We start from the raw sequence: 9330 nt of genomic DNA on the forward strand, positions 1-9330 counted from the left end.
CCCTCTCACTCCCTCCCCCCCTCTCTCTCTCCCTCCCCCCCTCTCTCTCCCTCCCCCCCCTCTCTCTCCCTCCCCCCCTCTCTCTCCCTCCCCCCCTCTCTCTCCCTCCCCCCCTCTCTCTCCCTCCCCCCTCTCTCTCCCTCCCCCCCTCTCTCTCCCTCCCCCCCTCTCTCTCCCTCCCCCCTCTCTCTCCCTCCCCCCACTCTCTCCCTCCCCCCCACTCTCTCTCCCTCCCTCTCCCCCCCTCTCACTCGTTAGTCTGTGTTTCTCTGCAGGGAGACCCCTAAGAAGTTGAAGGGTAAGAGTGAGAAGCAGTCCCAGCCCCGCACCGTCTCCAAGAGCCCCGTGAAAGGAATCGGAGACTTCTTCAAGAGCAAAGAGTTTGTGTCGAGTGACGAGTCCTCCTCCGACAGTGAGGTGAGCGTGGGGGTGGGGCGTGGGCGGAGTGTGCAGGTGAGGGGGGTGGGGGGGAGGGTGCAGGTGAGGGGAGCGGTGGGAGAGTGCAGGTGAGGGGGGGGGCACGGGGGCGTGGGCGGAGGGTGCAGGTGAGGGGGTGGGGGGCGTGGGCGGAGGGTGTAGGGGTGGGGGTGGGGGGCGTGGGCGGAGGGTGCAGGTGGGGGGTGGGCACAGGGAGGTGGGGGGAGAGTGCAGGTGAGGGGGGTGGGGGGCGTGGGCGGAGGGGTGCAGGTGAGGGGGGTGGGGGGCGTGGGGGTGGGTGGAGAGTGCAGGTGAGGGGGGGGCACCGGGGGGTGCAGGCAGGTGTGGGGGGTGGGCACAGGGGGTGGGGGGAGAGTGCAGGTGAGGGGGGTGGGGTGCGTGGGCGGAGGGTGCAGGTGGGGGGGCGTGAGCACGGGGGGTGGGCGGAGAGTCCAGGTGAGGGGGGCACCGGGGGGGTGGGCGGAGGGTGCAGGTGAGGGGGGGCACGGGGGTGCAGGCAGGTGTGGGGGGGGGTTCATGGGGAGAGGCGGGGAGGTGTCTGCACATAGATCGATCGACCGATCGATTGCATGATCCAGCAATGGCCGTGTCGGCCCCACCGCCAAAGGAAATGGGAGCTGCAGTCGACCCATCAGCCCTTCCAGCCTGCTAGCCCATCCAGTCAGACCGTGGCTGATGTGAGTGTCCTGAGCCCCACCCCCCTGCCTGTTTCCCCCACCGTTCCCCCTGGAGAAAACCCCCTCGAACTCTGCCTTGAATGTTTTAAAGTCTATTTATTAGTGTCACCAGTCGGCTTACGTTAACACTGCAATGAAGGGACGGTGAAAATCTCCTAGCCGCCGCACTCCGGCGCCTGTTTGGGTAACAGGATGACACAGATTGGCCGGGTGGCTAACACTGAGTGTCTTGGGTTACGGCAGTTGTTCCCAAACTTTTTTCACTGGCCGCACTTTGGGAATAAACATTTGCTGGCGCCTCACCTAAATTATTATTGATAAAGAAATCCATTCAAAACCAAAAAGAACAACTCCTGGCAGTTGATTCATAACATAGAACACAACTACTTTACAATATCATCATGGGACACCCAGAACGTATAAAACAATCACTTTGGAACAATATCTAATCCATGTGAGCAGTGGCATTGTTAATCAAGGATAGTTTAACGGCTGCGGAAAGGCACTTCGAGGGGGATCTGCACACTGAGGTAATATGGGCTGAGGTTAGAAATAGGAAAGGAGCGGTCACGTTGTTAGGAGTTTACTATAGGCCCCCAAATAGTAATAGAGATGTGGAGGAAGAAATTGCTAAGCAGATTATGGATACGTGTGGGGGTCACAGGGTAGTTGTCATGGGGGACTTTAACTTTCCAAATATTGATTGGAACCTTTGTAGGTCAAATAGTTTGGATGGGGCAGTTTTTGTGCAGTGTGTGCAGGAGGGTTTCCTGACACAATATGTGGATAGGCCGACAAGAGGTGGGGCCACATTGGATTTGGTACTGGGAAATTAACCGGGCCAAGTGTTAGATTTGGTTGTGGGAGAGCACTTTGGAGATAGTGACCACAATTCGGTGTCTTTTGTTATTGCAATGGAGAGGGCTAGGGCCGTACGGCAGGGCAAGGTTTACAATTGGGGGAGGGGTAATTATGATGCAATCAGGCGGGAATTAGGAAGCATAGGATGGGAACAAAATTGTCAGGCAAAGGCACCAATGATAAGTGGAACTTTTTCAAGGAACAAATACTGCGTGTCCTTGATAGGTATGTCCCTGTCAGGCAGGGAGGAAATGGCCGAGTGAGGGAACCATGGTTCACAAAAGAGGCGGAATGTCTTGTCAAGAGGAAGATGGAAGCGTATGTTAGGTTGAGAAAACAAGATTCAGTTGGCTCGATGGAGGGTTACAAGTTAGCAAGAAATGAGCTGAAAAAGGGGCTTAGGAGAGCTAGGAGGGGACATGAGAAGTCCTTGGCAGGTCGGATCAAGGAAAACCCCAAGGCTTTTTACTCTTATGTGAGGAATAAAAGAATGACCAGGGTGAGGCTGGGGCCAGTCAAGGACGGCAGTGGGAATTTGTGCATGGAGTCAGAAGAGATAGGAGAGGTGATGAATGAATACTTTTCTTCAGTGTTCACCAAGGAGAGGGGCCATGTTTTTGAGGAAGAGAAGGTGTCACAGGCTAATAGGCTGGAGGAAATAGATGTTCGGAGGGAGGATGTACTGGCAGTTTTGAATAAACTGAAAGTTGATAAGTCCCCTGGGCCTGATGAAATGTATCCTAGGATTTTTCGGTTTTTTAGGGAACATTAAAACTGACAAAGCCCCAGGGCCTGATGGCATCTATCCTCGACTGCTCAGGGAGACGAGAGGTGAAATTGCTGGGCCTCTGACGGAAATCTTTGTCGCTTCTTTGGACACGGGTGAGGTCCCTGAGGATTGGAGGATAGCGAATGTGGTCCCGTTGTTTAAGAAGGGTAGCAGGGATAACCCAGGAAATTATAGGCTGGTGAGCTTGACGTCCGTGGTAGGGAAGTTGTTGGAGAGGATTCTTAGAGACAGGATGTATGTGCATTTAGAACGGAACAATCTCATTAGTGACAGACAGCATGGTTTTGTAAGAGGGAGGTCGTGCCTTACAAATTTGGTGGAGTTTTTTGAGGAAGTGACAAAAACGGTTGATGAAGGAAGGGCCGTGGATGTCGTCTATGTGGATTTCAGTAAGGCATTTGACAAAGTCCCACATGGCAGGTTGGTTAAGAAGGTTAAGGCTCATGGGATACAAGGAGAAGTGGCTAGATGGGTGGAGAACTGGCTTGGCCATAGGAGACAGAGGGTAGTGGTCGAAGGGTCTTTTTCCGGCTGGAGGTCTGTGACCAGTGGTGTTCCGCAGGGCTCTGTACTGGGACCTCTGCTATTTGTGATATATATAAATGATTTGGAAGAAGGTGTAACTGGTGTAATCAGCAAGTTTGCGGATGACACGAAGATGGCTGGACTTGCGGATAGCGAAGAGCATTGTCGGGCAATACAGCAGGATATAGATAGGCTGGAAAATTGGGCGGAGAGGTGGCAGATGGAATTTAATCCGGATAAATGCGAAGTGATGCATTTTGGAAGAAATAATGTAGGGAGGAGTTATACAATAAATGGCAGAGTCATCAGGAGTATAGAAACACAGAGGGACCTGGGTGTGCAAGTCCACAAATCCTTGAAGGTGGCAACACAGGTGGAGAAGGTGGTGAAGAAGGCATATGGTATGCTTGCCTTTATAGGACGGGGTATAGAGTATAAAAGCTGGAGTCTGATGATGCAGCTGTATAGAACGCTGGTTAGGCCACATTTGGAGTACTGCGTCCAGTTCTGGTCGCCGCACTACCAGAAGGACGTGGAGGCATTGGAGAGAGTGCAGAGAAGGTTTACCAGGATGTTGCCTGGTATGGAGGGTCTTAGCTATGAGGAGAGATTGGGTAGACTGGGGTTGTTCTCCTTGGAAAGACGGAGAATGAGGGGAGATCTAATAGAGGTCTACAAGATTATGAAGGGTATAGATAGGATGAACAGTGGGAAGCTTTTTCCCAGGTCGGAGGTGACGATCACGAGGGGTCACGGGCTCAAGCTGAGAGGGGCGAAGTATAACTCAGACATCAGAGGGACGTTTTTTACACAGAGGGTGGTGGGGGCCTGGAATGCGCTGCCAAGTAGGGTGGTGGAGGCAGGCACGCTGACATCGTTTAAGACTTACCTGGATAGTCACATGAGCAGCCTGGGAATGGAGGGATACAAACGATTGGTCTAGTTGGACCAAGGAGCGGCACAGGCTTGGAGGGCCGAAGGGCCTGTTTCCTGTGCTGTACTGTTCTTTGTTCTTTATTCTTTGGGAGGCAAGGGATGAGATTGCAGAGCCTTTGGCTTTGATCTTTGGGTCCTCGCTGTCCACGGGGGTGGTGCCAGAGGACTGGAGAGTGGTGAATGTGGTTCCTCTGTTTAAGAAAGGGAATAGAAATGACCCTGGTAATTATAGGCCGGTTAGTCTTACTTCGGTGGTCGGTAAGTTGATGGAAAAGGTCCTTAGGGATGGGATTTACGACCATTTAGAAAGATGCGGATTAATCCGGGATAGTCAGCACGGATTTGTGAAGGGCAAGTCTTGCCTCACAAATTTGATAGAATTTTTTGAGGAGGTAACTAAGTGTGTTGATGAAGGTAGGGCAGTTGATGTCATATACATGGATTTTAGTAAGGCGTTTGATAAGGTCCCCCATGGTCGGCTTATGATGAAAGTAAGGAGGTGTGGGATAGAGGGAAAGTTGGCCGATTGGATAGGTAACTGGCTATCTGATCGAAGACAGAGGGTGGTGGTGGATGGAAAGTTTTCGGACTGGAAACCGGTTACCAGCGGAGTGCCACAAGGATCAGTGCTTGGTCCTCTGCTCTTTGTAATTTTTATAAATGACTTGGAGGAGGGGGCTGAAGGGTGGATCAGTAAATTTGCTGATGACACCAAGATTGGTGGAGTAGTGGATGAGGTGGAGGGCTGTTGTAGGCTGCAAAGAGACATAGATAGGATGCAAAGCTGGGCTGAAAAATGGCAAATGGAGTTTAACCCTGACAAATGCGAGGTGATTCATTTTGGTAGGACAAATTTAAATGTGGATTACAGGGTCAAAGGTAGGGTTCTGAAGAATGTGGAGGAACAGAGAGATCTTGGGGTTCATATCCACAGATCTCTGAAGGTTGCCACTCAAGTGGATAGAGCCGTGAAGAAGGCCTATAGTGTGTTGGCGTTCATTAACGGGGTTTGAGTTTAAGAGCCGTGGGGTTATGCTGCAACTGTACAGGACCTTGGTGAGACCACACTTGGAATATTGTGTGCAGTTCTGGTCACCTCACTATAAGAAGGATGTGGAAGCGCTGGAAAGAGTGCAGAGGAGATTTACCAGGATGCTGCCTGGTTTGGAGGGTAGGTCGTATGAGGAAAGGTTGAGGGAACTTGGACTTTTCTCTTTGGAGCGGAGGAGGTTGAGAGGAGACTTGATAGAGGTTTATAAGATGATGAGGGGGATAGAGTGAACGTTCAAAGACTATTTCCTCGGGTGAATGGAGCGGTAACTAGGGGGCATAACTATAGGGTTCATGGTGGGAGATATAGGAAGGATGTCTGAGGTAGGTTTTTTACTCAGAGAGTGGTTGGGGTGTGGAATGGACTGCCTGCAGGGATAGTGGAGTCAGACACTTTAGGAACATTTAAGAAGCTATTGGATAGGCACATGGAGTACTTCGGGATGATAGGGAGGAAATAGCTTGATCTTGGTTTCAGACAAAGCTCGGCACAACATCGTGGGCCGAAGGGCCTGTTCTGTGCTGCACTGTTCTATGTTTAAATGTTTCTTTGATTGTCCTTGAATCTTCCCGCCACACTCGCCATCCTCTCTCGCTGCTCCAGTGTGGCGCGCTGCACCCTGTGGGAACCACTGGGTTACAGGAAGATATAGACGGGTTGGTCAAATAGATAAGTGTCAGATGGAATTTAACTCTGAAAAGTGTGAGGTGATGCACATTGGAAGGAGTAATTTGACAAGGCAGTAGACTCTGAAAGATCTGACACTGGGAAGTTCTGTGGGACACAGGGACCTTGGCGTGTTTGTCCACAGATCTCTGAGGGGGGAAAGGCAGGTAAATAGGGTGGTGAGAAAGGCATATTCACACTGGCCTTTATCAATCGGGGTGTAGATTACAGAAGCAGGGACGTCCTGTTGGAGTTGTATCGAACTTTGGGGAGGCCACAGCTGGAGCACTGGGTGCAGTTCTGGTCACCACATTATAGGGAGGATGTGATTGGACTGGAGGGGGTGCAGAGGAGATTCACCAGGACGCTGCCTGGGACGGAGTGTTTAAGTTATGAAGAGAGGTCGGAGAGGCTTGGGTTGTTTTCATTGGAGCAGAGAAGACTGAGGGGCGACCTGATCGAGGTGTTTAAGATTATGAGGGACACGGACAGAGTGGATAGGGAGCAGCTGTTCCCCTGAGTTGAAGGGTCAGTCACGAGGGGACACGAGTTACAAGTGAGGGATGTGAGAAAAGGCGTTTTTCCCCAGAGGGTGGTGAGGGTGTGGAATGCGCTGCGTGGGAGGGTGGTGGAAGCGGGATGCCTCACATCCTTTAGAAAGTACCTGGATCAGCACTTGGCCACGCCGTAACCTTCAGGGCCATGGGCCAAGTGCTGGGAAGTGGGGTTGGGTGGGCAGCTCAGGGTCTTTCATACATCGGTGCAGACTCGATGGGCCGAAGGGCCTCTTCTGCACGGCAGTAATCTGTGATTCTGGGTTCAGTGAGGGAGAATTTAGCATCTAACCAGCGCTTCTTTCGGACTGTGGGAGGAAACCGGAGGACACCTGATCGCTTTGCTAACTCTCTCTCTCTCTCTCTCCCCCGCAGGGCTCCGAGAAAGCCGGCAGCACTCCAGCTACCTCCGAGGAATCCGGCTCCGACTAGGGCCACAGGAGGCAGACTGGGTGAAGCTTCCTCAGTCAAATTGCTGGCCGTCCGTCTCTCTCTCTCTCTCTCTCTCACCCATCACCCATTCCCAGTTACCGCTGTCTGTTGGGTTGTAAGCGTTTCAATAAAGTGTTTTTTCTTATTTTGCCTTTTCCCAGTGTCGGATAGATTCTCTTCCCAAACACACGGAAATCGGAGCCGGAGACGGCGCTGGGAGACTGTCCTGCCATTGGCTGAGATCACGGCTGTGCTCGGGTTCCACCGCCCCCATCGTTCCCTGATAATATTTGGTTCCCTCAGAGATAGGAGCAGAATTAGGCCATTCTGCCCATCGAGGCTGAAAAGTTTCTCAACCCCATTCTCCTGGCTTCTCCCCATAACCTTTGACCCCCTTACCAATCAAGAACCGATCTATTCTGTCTTAAAGACACTCAATGACCCGCCTCCTCTGTGGCAAAGAGTTCCTCAGATTCACCACCCTCTGGCTGAAGAAATTCCTCCTCATCTCGGTTCTAAAGGGCCATCCCTTTACTCTGAGGCTGCTCCCTCAAATCCTAGCCCTAACACCATGTGCAGTTCTGGTCACCCTATTATAGAAAGGATATTATTAAACTAGAAAGAGTGCAGAAACGATTTACTAGGATGCGACTGGGACTTGATGGATTGAGTTATCAGGAGAGGCTGGATAGACTGGGACTTTTTTCTCTGGAGCGTAGGAGGCTGAGGGGTGATCTTATAGAGGTCTATAAAATAATGAGGGGCACAGATCAGCTGGATAGTCAATATCTTTTCCCAAAGGTAGGGGAGTCTAAAACTGGAGGGGATAGGTTTAAGGTGAGAGGGGAGAGATACAAAAGGGTCCAGGGGGGCAAGTTTTTCACACAGAGGGTGGTGAGTGTCTGGAACAAGCTGCCAGGGGCAGTAGTAGAGGCGGGTACAATTTTATCTTTTAAAAAGCATTTAGACAGTTACATGGGTACGATGGGTATAGAGGGATATGGGCCAAATGTGGGCAATTGGGATTAGTTTAGGGGTTTTTTAAAAAAAAAGGGGGCGGCATGGACAAGTTGGGCCGAAGGGCCTGTTTCCATGCTGTAAACCTCTATGACTCTTATGACGAATGGAAAAATCTTCCCCACGTCCACTCTACCCGGGCCTTTGTGTGATCCCTTTCAGAACGTGAATCTTATCTGTCGCAGCCTGAAAAACATTCAGAGAGGTCCCCCAGCTCCTGGGCCAGTTGTTTCAAGGTGGAACAGACCTCAGAGAACCTCTTCCTCATCACTGTCTTGCCCCTAATTTTAAAGTGTCTCTCGCCCACCCACCCTCCCCCTGTTTGGACGCAGCCAGAAGAGGCAACATCCTCCCCACATCTACCTTCTCCAGGTGGTTCAGGATCTGATCAACTTCAATCAAGTCACCCACTCAGGTTACAGAGATAGGGAGGGGTGTAGGGACTGGAGGAGGTTACAGAGATAGGGAGGGGTGTCGGGGCTGGAGGAGGTTACAGAGATAGGGAGGGGTGTCAGGGCTGGAGGAGGTTACAGAGATAGGGAGGGGAGGGGTGTAGGGGCTGGAGGAGGTTACAGAGATAGGGAGGGGTGTCGGGGCTGGAGGAGGTTACAGAGATAGGGAGGGGTGTCGGGGCTGGAGGAGGTTACAGAGATAGGGAGGGGTGTCGGGGCTGGAGGAGGTTACAAAGATAGGGAGGGGTGTCAGGGCTGGAGGAGGTTACAGAGATAGGGAGGGGTGTCGGGGCTGGAGGAGGTTACAGAGATAGGGAGGGGTGTCGGGGCTGGAGGAGGTTACAGAGATAGGGAGGGGTGTCGGGGCTGGAGGAGGTTACAGAGGTAGGGAGGGGTGTCGGGGCTGGAGGAGGTTACAGAGATAGGGAGGGGTGTCGGGGCTGGAGGAGGTTACAGAGATAGGGAGGGGTGTAGGGGCTGGAGGAGGTTACAGAGATAGGGAGGGGTGTAGGGGCTGGAGGAGGTTACAGAGATAGGGGCTGGAGGAGGTTACAGAGATAGGGAGGGGTGTAGGAGCTGGAAGAGGTTACAGAGATAGGGAGGGGTGTCGGGGCTGGAGGAGGTTACAGAGATAGGGAGGGGTGTAGGGGCTGGAGGAGGTTACAGAGATAGGGAGGGGTGTAGGGGCTGGAGGAGGTTACAGAGATAGGGAGGGGTGTAGGAGCTGGAAGAGGTTACAGAGATAGGGAGGGGTGTAGGGGCTGGAGGAGGTTACAGAGATAGGGGTGTAGGAGCTGGAGGGGTTACAGAGATAAGGAGGGGTGTAGGGGCTGGAGGAGGTTACAGAGATAAGGAGGGGTGTAGGGGCTGGAGGAGGTTACAGAGATAGGGGTGTAGGGGCTGGAGGAGGTTAAAGAGATAAGGAGGGGTG

General features: G+C 52.4%; 1 long non-coding RNA gene across 1 annotated transcript; it reads left to right on the plus strand.

Annotated features, from left to right (window-relative positions):
• The first annotated feature begins 258 nt into the window (after nt 1-258).
• LOC144489893 (uncharacterized) lies at nt 259-7085 on the plus strand. Its single transcript, XR_013497094.1, has 2 exons — nt 259-417; nt 6874-7085. It is a non-coding gene; the product is annotated as an uncharacterized LOC144489893 (long non-coding RNA).
• Nucleotides 7086-9330: the final 2245 nt, after the last annotated feature.

Source organism: Mustelus asterias, unplaced genomic scaffold, assembly GCF_964213995.1.
Source record: "Mustelus asterias unplaced genomic scaffold, sMusAst1.hap1.1 HAP1_SCAFFOLD_2641, whole genome shotgun sequence".
NCBI classification, from domain to species: Eukaryota; Metazoa; Chordata; class Chondrichthyes; order Carcharhiniformes; family Triakidae; genus Mustelus; species Mustelus asterias.